Source organism: Bos javanicus, chromosome 13 (assembly GCF_032452875.1).
Source record: "Bos javanicus breed banteng chromosome 13, ARS-OSU_banteng_1.0, whole genome shotgun sequence".
Taxonomy (NCBI): domain Eukaryota; kingdom Metazoa; phylum Chordata; class Mammalia; order Artiodactyla; family Bovidae; genus Bos; species Bos javanicus.
Genome location: NC_083880.1, coordinates 16729790 through 16745633, shown reverse-complemented (window position 1 = coordinate 16745633; position 15844 = coordinate 16729790). Strand labels below are relative to the sequence as shown.

At 42.9% G+C, this 15844-nt stretch overlaps 1 protein-coding gene and 1 long non-coding RNA gene across 3 annotated transcripts in view; one reads left to right on the top strand and one right to left on the bottom strand.

Annotated features, from left to right (window-relative positions):
- Window positions 1-15844, top strand: part of PFKFB3 (6-phosphofructo-2-kinase/fructose-2,6-biphosphatase 3) — a 273656-nt gene that overhangs the window by 243011 nt on the left and 14801 nt on the right. The gene's annotated exons all lie outside the window — the stretch shown is intronic.
- Window positions 6761-7677, bottom strand: LOC133258981 (uncharacterized). The gene is made up of 2 exons (XR_009740224.1): window positions 7627-7677; window positions 6761-7117 (listed from the first exon to the last, which is right to left on the bottom strand). It is a non-coding gene; the product is annotated as an uncharacterized LOC133258981 (long non-coding RNA).

Below are 15844 nucleotides of genomic sequence, written 5' to 3'. Positions count from 1 at the left end.
TTATTCCTAATTATTTTATTCTTTTTTTCTCAATGGTGAATGAAATTGTTTCCTTAATTTCTTTCTGTTTTCTCATTGTTAGTGTATAGGAATGCAAGAGATTTCTGTGTGTTAATTGGAAAAGGTCAGTTTTCATTCCAATCCCAAAGAAAGGCAATGCCAAAGAATGTTCAAACTATGGCACAGTTGCACTCATCTCACATGCTAGCAAAGTAATGCTTAAAATTCTCCAAGCTAGGCTTCAACAGTATGTGAACTGAGAACTTCCAAATGTTCAAAGTGTATTTAGGAAAGTCAGAGGAACCAGAAATCAAATTGCCAACATCCGCTGGATCATAGAAAAAGCAAGGGCGTTCCAGAAAAACATCTACTTCTGCCTTATTGACTACGCCAAAGCCTTTGACTGTGTGGATCACAACAAAGTGTGGAAAATTCTTCAAGAGATGGAAATACCAGACCACCTTACTTGCCTCCTGAGAAACCTGTGTGCAGGGCAAGAAGCAATAGTTAGAACTGGACATGGAACAACAGACTGGTTCCAAATAGGAAAAGGAGTACATCAAGGCTGTATATTGTCACCCTGCTTATTTAACTTATATGCAGAGTAAATCATGAGAAATGCTGGACTTGACAAAGCACAAACTGGAATGAAGATTGCCAGGAGAAATATCAATAACCTAAGATATGCAGATGCCACTACCCTTATGGAAGAAAGCAAAGAGAAGCTAAAGAGCCTCTTGATGAAAGTGAAAGAGGGGAGTGAAAAAGTTGGCTTAGAACTCAACATTCAAAAAACTAAGATCATGGCACCCGGTCCCATCACTTCATGGCAAGTAGATGGAGAAAAAATGGAAGCCGTGACAGACTTTTGCGGCGGGGTAGGGGGGCTCCAAAATCACTGCAGATGGTGATTGTAGTGAAATTAAAAGACCCTTGCTCCTTGGAAGAAAAGCTATGACAAACCTAGACAGCATATTAAAAAGCAGAGACATTATTTTACCAATGAAGGTCTGTCTCGTCAAAGCTATGGTTTTTCCAGAAGTCATGTATGGATGTAAGAGTTGGACTATAAAGAAAGCTGAGTGCTGAAGAATTGATGTTTTTGAACTGCGGTGTTGGAGAAGACTCTTGAGAGTCCCTTGGACTGCAAGGAGATCTAACCAGTCAATTCTAAAGGAAATCAGTCCTGAATATTCATTGGAAGGACTGATGCTGAAGTTGAAATTCCAATACTTTGGCCACCTGCGGTGAAGAACTGACTTATTGGAAAAGACCCTGATGCTGGGAAAGATTGAAGGTGGGAGGAGAAGGGGACTACAGAGGATGAGATGGTTGGATTGCATCACTGACTCAATGGACATGAGTTTGAGCAAGCTCCAGGAGTTGGTGATGGACAGGGAAGCCTGGCGTGCTGCAGTCCATATGGTGGCAAAGAGTTGGACACGACTAAGCAACTGAACTGAGTATGTTCTCCTTCATGTAAGTTAAAGTGAGTAAACCTACAGAAGGGTATTTCCCAGTTTGTAGCATGGAGGATATGATAGCAAGAATGTTGATCTAATGAAAAGCTATACTTTTCATGTAAGGGGTGAAATCACTAGGATTATGGTAGCAGACCAAGATGAAGTTTCTTTGTTCATGAAATTCCTCCAAAGGCAAAATTACAAGTCTCATAATGTAGAAATGTTCATCCTAATTTTGGTGAGATGTGTTAAAAAGCTGGTGGATGCCATGACAAACACAAAATTTAACAGACCTCATTTAACTTCGGGTTACCCTGCATTAGAAGGAGTCTGGCAGTAACTCGTTAACTGTGGGAGAAGTTTGTGTGGACATAGCACAAGCCAGCCTCTTAGCACTTTTTGGGTACTCAGTTCTCAGTAAACGTCTTCATGTATGGATTGGTTGATTTTGAGGTGAACTTATTAAGGAATATTTATGAGTTATTTAATATGTTACCACTTTGGCAGAATATGTGCCTTTAAGGGATATAAATCCTTAAGTAAATGAACACAGCTCCTAAATTGGAATTTCAGGTGCCAGAGACAACAGTTAGTTCTCTGTTTGGGACTCTTCATCATAGTGGCTGAATGAGGCTGCCAAGAAGACACCTTTTTCTTCGATGCTTGTTGCCCTTCTTGGGAGGAAAGCTAGGACAGAAGGTGGAGCCATATTTCTTGGTCAACAGCTGCCAAGATTGACCCCAAACAGAAGCTTTAAGTAGCAGTGAGATTTGGAAATGCATAGGGGCATTTTTGGTTTTCAAAATGGTCTCAGGAATGGTGGTCTTGGTAATTGTCAGCATTTAGTGCATGGGGGGCCAGGGGGGCAAAATGTCTTACAGTAAGTTGAGCTGTTTCATCTAGCAAATAATGGTCCTTCCTTAAATGCCAATAACTCCTCTTGAGGAATGTTGCAGATTTATTAGAGGGAGTGAGTTCTTTGGTCTTTGTGTTTTATTAAAAAATCCAAAGGTTTTTAGGTAATAAATACTCTTTTTTTTGAGGGGGGGAGTTGGGGGCTTTGCTGACAGCTCAGTTGGTAAAGAATCCACCTGCAATGTGTGAGACCCCAGTTCGATTCTTGGGTTTGGAAGATCCAGTGGAGAAGGGATAGGCTACCCACTCCAGTATTCTTGGGCTTCCTTTGTGGCTTTGACTGTGTGATCACAAAGCCTTTGACTGTGTGGATCACAACAAAGTATGAAAAATTCTTCAAGAGATGGGAATACCAGACCACCTTATCTGCCTCCTGAGAAGTCTGTGTGCAGGTCAAGAAGCAACAGTTAGAACCAGACATGGAACGACAGACTGGTTCCAAATTGGGAAAGGAGTACATCAAGGCTGTATATTGTCACCCTGCTTATTTAACTTACATGCAGAATACATCATGAGAAATGCTGGGCTGGATGAAGCACAAACTGGAATCAAGATTGCTAGGAGAAGTATCAATAACCTCAGTTTTGCAGATGACATCACTCTTATGACAGAAAGCAAAGAGCAGCTAAAGAGCCTCTTGATGAAAGTGAAAGAGGGGAGTGAAAAAGTTGGCTTATAACTCAACATTCAAAAAACTAAGATCATGGCATCTGGTCCCATCACTTCATGGCAAGTAGATGGAGAAATAATGGAAATGGTGACAGACTTTGTTTGATTTGTTTTGGGCTCCAAAGTCACTGCAGATGGTGACTGCAGCCATGAAATTAAAAGATGCTTACTCCTTGGAAGAAAAGCTATGACAAACCTAGACAGCATATTAAAAAGCAGAGAGATTACTTTGCCAACAAAGGTCTGTCTAGTCAAGGTTATGGTTTTTACAGAAGTCATGTATGGATGTGAGAGTTGAACTATAAAGAAAGCTGAGCACTGAAGAATCAATGCTTTTGATTGGATGCTTTTGATTGGTGTTGGAGAAGACTCTTGAGAGTCCCTTGGACAGCAAGGAGATCCAACTACTTCATCCTAAAGGAAATCAGTCCTGAATATTCATTGGAAGGAATGATGTTTAAGCTGAAACTCCAGTACTTTGGCCACCTGATGTGAAGAACTGACTCATTGGAAAAGACCTTGATACTGGGAAAGATTAAAGGCAGGAGGAGAAGGGGATGACAGAGGATGAGATGGTTGGATGGTATCACTGACTCAGTGGACATGAGTTTGAGTCAACTCCGGGAGTTGGTGATGGACAGGGAAGCTTGGCGTGCTGCAGTCCATGGGGTCACAAAGAGTCAGACACAACTGAGCAACTGAACTGAACTATGGCTCTTCTGGCAAAGAATCTGCCTGCATTGTAGGAGGCCTGGGTTTCGATCCCTGGATTGAGAAGATCTCCTGGAGAAGGGGAAGGCTACCCACTCCTGTATTCTGGCCTAGAGAATTCCATGGACATGGGGTTTTTAGGCAATAAATACTCTCTTTTTCAGTCTCTAGCTTATAATGAGAGACTAGTGTTCACAGTCCATTTCTCTAATAGTGATGTGACCTTGACCTAGTTCCTCAGCCTTTCTGTACTTCAGTTTCTTGTCAGTTAATTGAGGATCATTTTGGTAGCTGTCTTATGTAGTTGTGAAGTTTAAATGAATCAATGCATTTAAACCATGTAGAAGGTTTCTGAGCCCATGAAACCCTCATAGATGCTAGCTATGATCATCCTTTTCCCTGTTCCCCTTCATAAAACTTGCCATTGCCCAGGAGTTATTGCAGAGACATCACTCTGACATGTGAATACTCCAAGAACAATATTTTCCTGAGGGTAAGACAAATTCCTATGGTGCCAAGTCACTGTAAAAAAGACAAAAAGGATCATTGTAAGACAGCAGAGGGACATCATAAACCAATGTGACTGACTTCCTGATTTTGTCTGGGGGATTGGCAAATGTGAGCCCTTAGAGAAACTCTGTTTTGTAAATGAAGTTTTATTGGAACACTGCTCTGATCTCTTTCCTGCAGTAGAGTTGAATAACTGCCATCGAGATTATGGCCTGCAAAGATTAAAATATTTACTATATGCTAGTCCTTTACACTGGAGAAGGCAATGGCACCCCACTCCAGTACTCTTGCCTGCAAAATCCCATGGACAGAGGAGCTTGGTGGGCTGCAGTCCATGGGGTCGCGAAGAGTCAGACACGACTGAGCAACTTCACTTTTTTCACTTTCATGCATTGGAGAAGGAAATGGCAACCCACTCCAGTGTTCTTGCCTGGAGAATCCCAGGGACGGGGAGCCTGGTGGGCTGCCGTCTATGGGGTTGCACAGAGTCGGACATGACTGAAGCGACTTAGCAGCAGCAGTCCTTTACAGAGAAGCAAATGGCAACTCACTCCAGTATTCTTGCCTGGAGAATCCCAGGGACAGACGAGCCTGGTGGGCTACCGTTTATGGGGTTGCACAGAGTCGGACATGACTGAAGCGACTTAGCAGCAGCAGCAGTCCTTTACAGGAAATGTTTCTTGACCTCCCTGGTCTAGCACATAATTTACCTTATATGGCTACTTATCAGTGTTACCCAGTCGCCACTTCTGAACATAGTTCAAAAAGATGCAGCAAAAGTTGTTTTTTTGTTTTTAATTTTTTATTTTATGTTGGAGTATAGCCAGTTAACAATGTTGTGATAGTTTCTGGTGAACAGCAAAGGGACTCAGCCATGCATGTATCTATTCTCCCCCAACCTCCCTTCCTGTCCAGGCTGCCACATAATACTGAGCAGAGTTCCCTGTACTATATAGAAGGTCCTTGTTGGCTGTCTCTTTTAAATAGAGCAGTGTGTACATGTCCATCCCAGACTCCCTAACTATGCCTTCTGATCCTGCCCCAGCTCCGTAACCATAAATTTGTTCTCTAAGTCTGTGAGTCTGTTTCTGTTTTGTAAATAAGTTCATTTGAATCATTTCATTTTAGATTCTGTATCTAAGGGATGTCATACGATGTTTCTCTTTCTCTGTCTGACTTACTTGACTCCATGTGACAATCTCTGGATCCATGAATGCTACACCCAAAGGTTTTATATAGTGATGATAATGCTGATGACAATTGCTAACATGGTATTTACTTACTATGGCCAGGCATGTTTCTAACCCTTTTAAATAAGCATCTACAATAATGCCTGCCATCTCAGTATCTGTCAAGTGTATTCAGTTAGTAATAGTAAAATCAGCCTATGAACACAGGCAATAGCTGGATGGTGAAGAAAGTCTTTTAAATGTGATAACTTTATGGTAAGAAGAATGTAAGAAGCCATATCCGAGCAAAGGAGAGTTTAGTTATCTCGGAGTGTGTTTTACAATGTAAAAGAAATTCATTGCCCTCAAGTCAGTTTATTTCAGTGCAATCCCAATAAAAGTGGCAGTTTTATTTAAAAGGGTGATTTAAGCTAACTTTAAAGTTAATTTGTAACGGTAAATGTATAAGAATGGGCAAAGAGTGTTTGAAAGAGTGATTACCTCGCAAGATATCAGCATGTTATAAAGTGATACAAATTTAAACAGTTGGTTTTTGGTAGAAGAATGAATAGCTCAATATATTACAACAGAGGATATCCAAAGTTGTGTGTGACAAGATAATACACGACATAGAATTTTAAGCCAGTGGGGAAAGGACAGATTTTTTGTTATATCACTCAGTTACTCATCTGAAATTCCATACTGGGATTGGTGGGTCACAGTATGGGTAGCGCTACACTGTTGACATTTGTCTACATTTTTCTCTTAAAAAAGAGTTGGACGAGTTTCTAGTCTACTTGGCAGACTTCTCAGATGGTGCAGCGGTAAAGAACGTGCTTGCCAATGTAGGAGATGCAAGTGACCTGGGTTCAGTCCCTGGGTTGGGAAGATTCCCCTGGAGTAGGAAATGGCAATCCACTCCAGAACTGCTGCCTGTAAAATCCCATGAACAGAGGAAGCAATCCATGTGGTCACAACGAGTCAGACATAACTGAGCGCACACAAACACAGCATTGGCAAATATACCTTCCGGGGGAGTAAAATAGTCACCATGATAAAGCAATTTTGATTCTTGTTATTGTTGACCAGTCAGACCATGAGTGCAAAATGCAAAAGATTCTTATTTTTATTCCACTCTAGAGTTTAGCTGCTTTAGGATCAAACCCAGATGTTGTTCAGTCAGTCCGTCATGTCTGACTCTCTGTGACTCCGTGGACTGCAGCATGCCAGGCTTCCCTGTCTTTCACCATCTCCCAGAGTTGCTCAAACTCATATCAATTGATTTGGTGATGAATTAATTTTCCCCTTGATAAATCGCCATCACAGACACCAACCGTGTAATTTATTCTTGAAGGAAATACCGTTTAGGGACACTAGAGGACTCCACCTTACCATGCAACAAATGACATCACAGAGGAAAACCTTAGAAGAAAAATTTCCATGGCAACAGTGAGTGGGTATCTTGTCCTGGGGGAGTTGGTGCCGCATGCAACATGTGTGACCCATGGGGACAGTTCATAATGAGCAGTTTCTAGTTTCTGTTGATGGGTGGATGTCACCTGTTGATGTTTTGAAATACAGACTGAAATCTGAGTAGGCTTTGTTGGACTTAGATTTTCCACTTGTTTTTCAGATTTGTGTCTTTGATTGGACGCCTGAAGCTGCTTAAATCCTGCGGCACTGGAAAAAAAAAAAAGTGTGGTCATTACTATGAGCCATGGCAAAGAAATCCTCTTCCAGTTTGGGTTTTAAACTGACTTTTTCCAAATAACAACATCCTGTTTTTAAATTAATTGCATGCTGCTGTTTGCATTGTAAAGGATCACATGTGAATTCAGAGAAACTTTGGGTTTAGTAAAAAGAAAGGAAAAGATGTAGCCCCCAAATCTGTGAGGCAGAATCAGATTTTGAGTATGAAAAGATTTTAGGATAGTAACATGTCTTGGTATTTGTCTCTTACTGAAGAATTCTACAACCTGAGAGCTCACAGGTATGCTAAGGGCACTCTCTGGTGTAAACACCCATGTACTCCCTCTCGCATCACTCAGGGCCTCTCTGACTTCCTGAAAAGAAACAGGAAGAGAGCTAAGCCTGCTTCTTCCCTCTCCCTTTTTCTCCCCAGTTCCTTGGGCTACTACAGGCGGCGGGAGGGGAACCTGTCTGCTACTCTTTACAGGGTGCTCACTGACCCTCACCCACTGTTGGCACTCAGTTCCAGAACCTTCTTCATCCAAACTCTGTGGGCTCCTTATAGAATCTTGGAGTTTATAGGGAGATTTGATGACTGGTTCTATCACAATAAGAATCTCAAGTTTGAAAACCCTCTAAATCCCTCCGAAAAAGTGGCTATACATTCTGCTTGATTAGTCCCAGCTCCAGGGAACTTCCTACCTCCCAAGGAGCCTGCTGCTTTCTTTTGTCCCTCCTGCCTCCTTCCCTCTCTTTCTTCCTTTTTTTTTCCTCTCTCTTTTTTAAATTATGAAACTATGATAATAATTTACAGGAGACTTGGAATATACAGAACAAAGTTACATATAGTTCCACTCTTTCTTCCTTTCTTCAAGCAAATTTGAACATAAAATTCCATACTTGGAATATGGAGATTTGGTGAGTTATTGAATTATATGTTCAAATTTGTTTTCTCTCGGGATTTAGAAGACCTTGTTCCGTTGTCTTATAGCTTTCAGCGTTATAAACAGTCAGCGGTTGTAGGTAGCCTCTTTCTTCTCGACGGAAAGGTTTCTGGATCAGCTTTCTCTTTCCCTCTCCCACCCCCCTATCCAATTCACCTGTGTTCTGAAACTTCTTTATTATGTGCTCTGATGAGAGGTTTTTTTTTTTTTTTTCATTAATTTTACTGGGTGTCAAAATAGTCTGTTGAAGCTGGAAACAGTGTTTCAGCTCTGAGTTATTTTCTTGTAATATTTCTTTCAGAACTCCCTCCCCTTCCATTATTTCTCCTTCTGTAACTCCTTTATTTGGACATTGAACCTCAGCCCTAAAACTTTTTTTTCTAACATTTCTAAGCTTTCCTTTTTTCTGGGAGATTTAGCTTTATTTCCAACTTATGAAGTTTTAAAAAATTTCTCTTAGCAATGTTTTAAATTTCCCAAATAGTTTTTTCTTCTCTGAATGCTGTTTGCATTTTTATAGCATCCATTTTGTTCATGGATGTACTATGGACACAGTGCTTCCTTTTGTGTGTCTGAAGATAATAATTGTTGTTATTATTTAGTTTTCTTCTGTTCCTCATGTCTGTTGTTTTTGTTTTCCCTCAGTTTTTTTTTTTTTTTAATAAAAGAACATGTTATTTCAATTTCTGCCTTGTAGGCTAGCGCTTTTGTTCAAGTGCTTGGCGGTTTAGTTATCTTTTTATATTTTGGTGAAACACTAAGATGATGATTGGGAAGTCTGAGATCTTGGAATGGGCTTATACATTAGTAGGCTCACTTAGCAGTTTAAAGGGGCCCTTTAACCTCCGTGGATGTCCCTAAATGGATGGATCTCCTGGCCTTTTCTCTTGGGCTGATCAGTTTTCTCAAAAGGGAATCCTATAGTGTCCAGCCATGGGAGAAATAATTACTCTGGAAATGAACTGAGGGACTGAGGTGGGGGATGGTCTCCCCAGTAAATCCATGGGCTTTAACTTAATCTCCCACTTTTTGTTACCATGACTTCTCCGCATCCTCCACTGGGTTGGGGGAAAGGTTCATGAGTCCAGATCTTGTCAATCAAGGTCACCCTTTCTAGAAGAGCAGATCTCTAGGTCTCTGCTGGCTCTCAGGGTAGAATCTTGGCTACATGGAGAAATTGCCCAGAAAATCTTACTCCCTTTAAAGAGTTTCAACCTTTCCCTCCAGCTACATCTCCACCTTATACGTAAAGGGTCTTTTGTCCAATTCACATTTCTGTTCTCTTCTGAGATTCTACGGAATAAATAGGTCTCAGGTTTAGGATTTCTCTCCTCACTGTGCCAAGTCTCCTTCAACTGCTTTCCAGCTTCCAAATCTGCTAACATCTCCACCTCTGTTGTTTCTTTCCTTGTTCACTTTGTTCTTTTAAAGAATGTATCTTTCCTTTAAAAGTTAAGTGACGTTAAGAAGGGAGTGAATGAATAACTGTGTTCAATGCACCCTGTGTCTTTATTCATGTAGACCACACGCGTGGTCACTAAGAAGAGTCTTTCTGTTTAGTTTTGGTTGAGATACAACCCACACATGTTATCTTCTACTCACTATGGCCAATCTCGTTTTGACTCGTGCCATTGTTCTCTTTGCTCTAACCTCAAGTGAACTGAAACGTGTCCTTTTTGCTTCCTGTAACTGCAGCCTCCAAACATTTGTCCACAAGGCATAGCTTTTCCATACCTTTTCCTTTCCTTCTCGATACTATCTCCTCCAAGCCACACATCTCCAGTTCTTTTTTTTTTTCTGGTGTCCTAAATTGCTTTAATTTTTCTTGAACTTTTTATTCTGTATTGGGATATAGCCAATTAACAATGCTGTGACAGTTCAGGTAAACAGTGAAGGGTCTCAACCATACATACACATGTATCCATTCTCTCCCAAACCTCCCTCCCGTCCAAGCTGCCACCTAACTTTGAGCAGAGTCCCCTGTGCTATACAGTAGGTCCTTGTTGGTTATCCATTTCAAATATAGCAATGTGTACATGTCCATCCCTGGAGAAGGCAATGGCACCCCACTCCAGTACTCTTGCCTGGAAAATCCCATGGATGGAGGAGCCTGGTAGGCTGCAGTCCATGGGGTCGCTAAGAGTCAGACACGACTGAGCGACTTCCCTTTCACTTTTCACTTTCATGCATTGGAGAAGGAAATGGCAACCCACTCCAGTGTTCTTGCCTGGAGGGTCCCAGGGACGGGGTGGCCTGGTGGGCTGCCGTCTATGGGGTCGCACAGAGTCGGACACGACTGAAGCGACTTAGCAGCAGCAGCACATGTCCATCCCAAACTGCCTAACTGTCCCTTCCCCTTAGCATCCATAAGTTCACTCTCTGTCACTGTTTTGTAAATTCATTGGTATCATTTCTTTTTAGGTTCTGCACATAAGGGATATTAAATGGTATTTCTCCTTCTCTGGCTTACTTCACTCAGTATGACAATCTAGATCCATTCACATTGCTGCAAATGGCATTATTTCATTCTTTTTAATGGCTGAGTAATAGTCCATCGTACATATTTACCACATCTTCTTTTTCCATTCATTTGCCAAAGGACATTTAGGTTGCTTTCATACCTTGGCTGTTGTAAACTATTGGTGCAGTCAACACTGGGGTGCATGTATCCTTTTGGATCATGTTTTTCTCTGGATATATGCTCAGGAGTGGAATTGCAAGGTCATATGGTAGATCTGTTTTTCGATTTTTAAGGAGCACCCATACTCTTCTCTGTAGTGGCTGTACCAATTTGCATTCCCACAAACACTGTAGGAGGGTTCCCTTTTCTCCACACCCTCCAAATTTTATAATTTATTGTTTATTTATTGTTTGTGGATTTTTTGATGAAAGCCATTCTGGCTGGTGTGAGGTGATATCTCATTATAATTTTGATTTGCAGTTCTCTAATAATTAGTGACATCTCTAGTTCTTCGATAGCTCAGTTGGTAAAGAATTTGCCTGCAATGCAGGAGACCCTGGTTCAGTTCCTGTGTCGGGAAGATCCATTGGGGAAGGGACAGGCTGCCCATTCCAGTATTACTGGGCTTGCCTGGTGGCTCAGCTGGTAAAGAATCTGCCTGCAGTGAGGGAGACCTGGGTTTGATCTCTGGGTTGGGAAGATCCCTTGGAGAAGGCAAAGGCTACCAACTCCAGTATTCTGGCCTGGAGAATTTCATGGACTGTATAGTCCATGGGGTTGCAAAGAGTCAGACACGACTGAGCGACTTTCACTTTCTATTTCTTTTGACTTTTCTGGTCTGGCCTAATTTAGTTTCTCTTTACTCTTTTGCTAACCCTCATCTCAAAAAGCTTTAGTTCTTTGAGGTCTCTCTTAAAATGTAACCCCCAAACTCCTGGCATGGCCTGGTAAATCCAGGATATGGCAATATTATTCTTAGATTCTCTACCTCTGACCAACTACCAGGTATGGTCTGGGGAACAGAGACCTTGGCATTAAGGCTGGACCTGAATGAATCTTCCCAATAGAAAGAATGCAGTGTGCTATAATGTAGCATCCTGCAAACTGCAAAGTTATCAGTGGTCTGAAGATTCTTGCTACACATTTGAAAGTTTTGTGTCTGTACACACGTATGTATGTATGTTATTCTGGTAGGTATATGTACAGTTTTTATATAAATTATGGATCATACCGATGCCTGCCTGTAACTGAGTACCATCCTCAGCCACATTTCAAGCAATAGCTACAAACGACGGCTGGCTGTCATTTTGCACAGCACCTTGTACATTTCTAAGATTGCACAAAGTTCCATCAGGTAGTGTTGAAACAGAGCTTGCGGTTCATTTTGTTCATGGTTATGTTGGCCCCATGGAATTACTTTGTCATGTGCAAAAGAGCTGAGGTGTGCTTGCGAATTTATGACAAATGAAGGTCAAATGCATCAAGACACATAACTGATTCCTCTTTGATAATTGCAGTAGGGGAAAAGCAGTGGATGGACTGAGTCATCACACTGTGTGCATGAGGTCAGATAACCACAATAAATGCAAAAGATTTTACACTGTGGTCATCAGGACACAGTTACATTGGGAGTGTTGATTTAGTTTCAGTCTCTTGGTGTCATCGCCGTGTAAAATTAGTATTGTTAATTTTAATATTTTTTATAGTTTAATTGTGTTAACTTTTACAAACCACATCTTTGGTTATCTTTATAGTTATATACAATCAATGAGGTTGAGTTTATGTTTTTTTGTGTGTTTGCTTGTTTATATTTAAGTTTGGTCCCCTCCTTTGGTGATAGAATTGAGATAGAATTAATTCAGGTAGAAATAATTCTGATGGAATTACTTTTCCTACAAAAGAGGTCTCTAGATTCTTTGTTGGGAATATTGTAACAATAATGTAGTATTATAACAATAATATAGAATAATAACAATGTTGATGAATTGGTGGCTGCCTTGTATACATTCGGTGGTCTTCTAAGAGCTCTGCACGTTATATCTCATTTACTTCTCCTCATGAACCCATTAACATTGGCCCTGTTGTCCTCATCCTAGACATGAGGCACTGAGGCCCAGCATTTAAGTGACTAGTTCAAGGTTATGTAGTGGTGAAGCTGGGATGTGAATTGGGCAGTCTGACTTCAGAACCCACCTGCTAGGCCTTGATGCATCATCCGATAGAGGGCACAGGTGTTGCAATCAAATGCTCTCTCTCTCTCTCTCTTTTTTTTTTAACATACTCTGGGCAAAATATAGACTCTTTCTAAGCCTTATTTATAAAATGGGAGCAATTATGTTGTCCTCATAGGGTTGTTCTAAGTGGAAAAAATGTCCACAAAGCCCTTAGCACAGTACTTGGCAATATTTTTCCATAAGGAAGTCTTTGACTCCCCATTTGCCAGCTGGGGGCTGGCCCAACAGCCATGTCAGTCAGTGAAGTGACTGCATTCTCATGATGAATTCTATTCCCGAAGCTTCATCAGCAAAAGAAATACAGAAGGCAGAGGACTTGGAGATGGAAATACACGCCTTTCCTGTCTTCCTTGGAGGTGTCACCCCACCTGCCAGATGGGCCCCCAGAGCAACTTGCACCCTCTGAGTGCGCTTCTCTGACAGTGAGTCCTGGGCTGTACACGAACTGCCTTGGGGGGTGCCTACTCCAGCCCCAAGGATCTCTGGGCTCTGGTTGTTCAAGCCTGCTTTCAACTCTTGTCAATTTAAAAGGCAGAATGTGGAGGGAGCGTCTTCATGCAGTGTCTCCTGATGCGGCCACAAAGACCTCGTGCAGGAGGTTGGAGCTTCAGCTGGGCCTCGCCGGGAGGTCAGTTGGTTTGGGGGTTGTTTAAAAGATGTGAGAAGGCCTTTCAGGCTGGTAGGAGAACATAATTGAAAGTTCTGGGCCAGGAATACACAGTAGGTATGCAGGGAACTGTGAGTCAGCTTATCTGATGCTAATAGCTGTGTGGTTTGATGTGTAAGGACTTAGCTAATCTCTGTCTTTCTCTCACTCACATACACATCCACCCACCCCAAAGACACACTCAGGACTCTCTGGGCTCAGGGCTTTGCGGGAAACATAGAGAAACAGACAGCCAGGACTCTTCCCCATTGTCAGCCTTCACGGAGACCCGCCAGCATCGCTGCAGGAATGGCGGCGTCCAGGCGGTTCAGTTCCAGGCCCGCCTTCTGACTGCGGGCCCCTCCTCTGCCAAGATGGCCCCCGGAGTGAGTGAGAGTGGGTTTGGTGAGTTAAAGGGGCTACACAGGTTGACCTCAGGGCTGCCTTCAAAATACCCCACAGCCTATGGACCCCTCAATAACTCCGGGATGTTAGAGCAACTCCAGGTGCGGACTGGACAGGTTGTTGGCTCTTGGTCACTACTCCAGGGGTTAATGGGGACAGACCATTCCCTCCTCACTGCCTCTCTGGTTGCTCTCTACCTCCCACCTTCTGCTATTCATCCCTTTTGCTCCCTCGTGGCCTCTGGTTTGACACTTCCTCTCTTGTTCCACAGGTTTCTGAGTCTTCCTAAAATTCTCCAAGACAGAGAATCTGATACCAAAGATTAATCAGTCCCTGTTGGGCAAATAATTCCCACCAAGCCTTATTGTTGACCAGCCACACACATTGATGGGTGATCATAGCTGGGTGCTCACCTATGGTCCAATGCATTCCTTCGTTGAGCAAATATTTATTAAGCCCCTTCCAGGGTGGCAGGGTCAGTGACAAGAGGCACGTCACTGATGCAGCCAAGATCTCTCAAGGGTATTGTGATGCCAAGTGCAACCTTATCTTGGCTTCAACACATGTTTGTGTATAAAGAAACAGAACTCAGGATAAAACGAAACAAGAACCATTTCTTATTATTTTTGGCCTACCATCCATTCAAACCTCCCTTTTGGGGCTAATTCTTCCAGCTTCTGAAATCTCCTAGGTCCTGTGACTTTCCTGGTTATTTTTAGGTGATTGAAAATGTCCTCTGGTCACTTCTTGTCTTCCCTTGAGCCTCATTTCAGCAACCTAACTGTGTGGTGTCATGCATGCGTGCTGAGTCTCTTCAGTCGTGTCCAACTCTTTGCGACGCCATGGACTGCAGTCCACCAGGCTCCTCTGTCCATGGGATTCTCCAGGCAAGAATACTGGAGTGGGTTGCCATTTCCTCCTCCAGGGGATCTTCTGGACCCAGGGATCAAACCTGAGTCTCTTGTATCTCCTGCATTGGCAGACAGGTTCTTTACCTCTAGTGCCACCTGGGGTGCCACGTGCTGTGTGCTGGCTTAGTCACTCAGTCATTCCTGACTCTCTCCAGTTCTTTATGACCCCATGGACTGCAGCCCGCCAGGCTCCTCTGTCCATGGGGATTCTCCAGGCAAGAATACTGGAGTGGGTCGCCATGCTCTCCTTCAAGGGATCTTCCCAACCCAGGGATCAAACCCAGGTCTCCTGTGTTGCAGGCAGGTTCTTTACTATCTGACGTGAGATAATCGCAAATCCGTTCAGAGCATCTGTTCTCTCTCCTCTGGTTCAGTTGGCATGAGTGCACCGTGTAGGTGAGAAGGAGAGAAACAGGCAGGCTTCCTTTCCAGGCTCCATCGCTACCCCAGGCTTCCGCCATCTTTTCTGGCTCAGTAACCATGGTTTCTGCCCTCTCTCCCAAATCGGAAGAGGGTAAGTAAACAGGAAGGACTGGCGGGAGAAGTCTGCCTCGTCTTGGGCTGTCTGGGTGGATCCTGGCATTTCCTGGGCTGGGCGGGTGATAAAAGCTGATGCCTCTTCTCCTGGGAGTCCTGGATGAGTGTGCCCAGGACAGACGCTCTGAATCCTGAAATCTGTGGCTGCACTTTCTGGACACGTGCAAAGGCCCTGTCCCTCTGGCTGCCTGTGCCCGGCTGCCGCTTCCACACCTCAGCATCACTGGGCAAAGCCCCAGCCGAGCAGCTGCGTCAGGTGGTCCTGCTAACAAGCAAGTTAAGAAACTGGAGCAGCGTCACCAGCCCTGCACCAAGATTCTTAAAGCACTTAACAAAAAATACCAAAACCCCACAACTTCCAAACCAAGGACCAAACCCTGGAGAGTAACTTCTTTAAGAACCCCTTTCTTTTGCTGTAAAAGGTGTAAAGGTTTTTAAACTGTATTTTTTAAACATTTATTTATTGTATAATATAATTGCTTAACTTTTCACACCTAAAAATAACATCACCCTTGATGGCCCACATCTTTTTCACAGGAAGTACCCATGCCTCCTCATTTGTCTGCATGAGCAGGGAAGG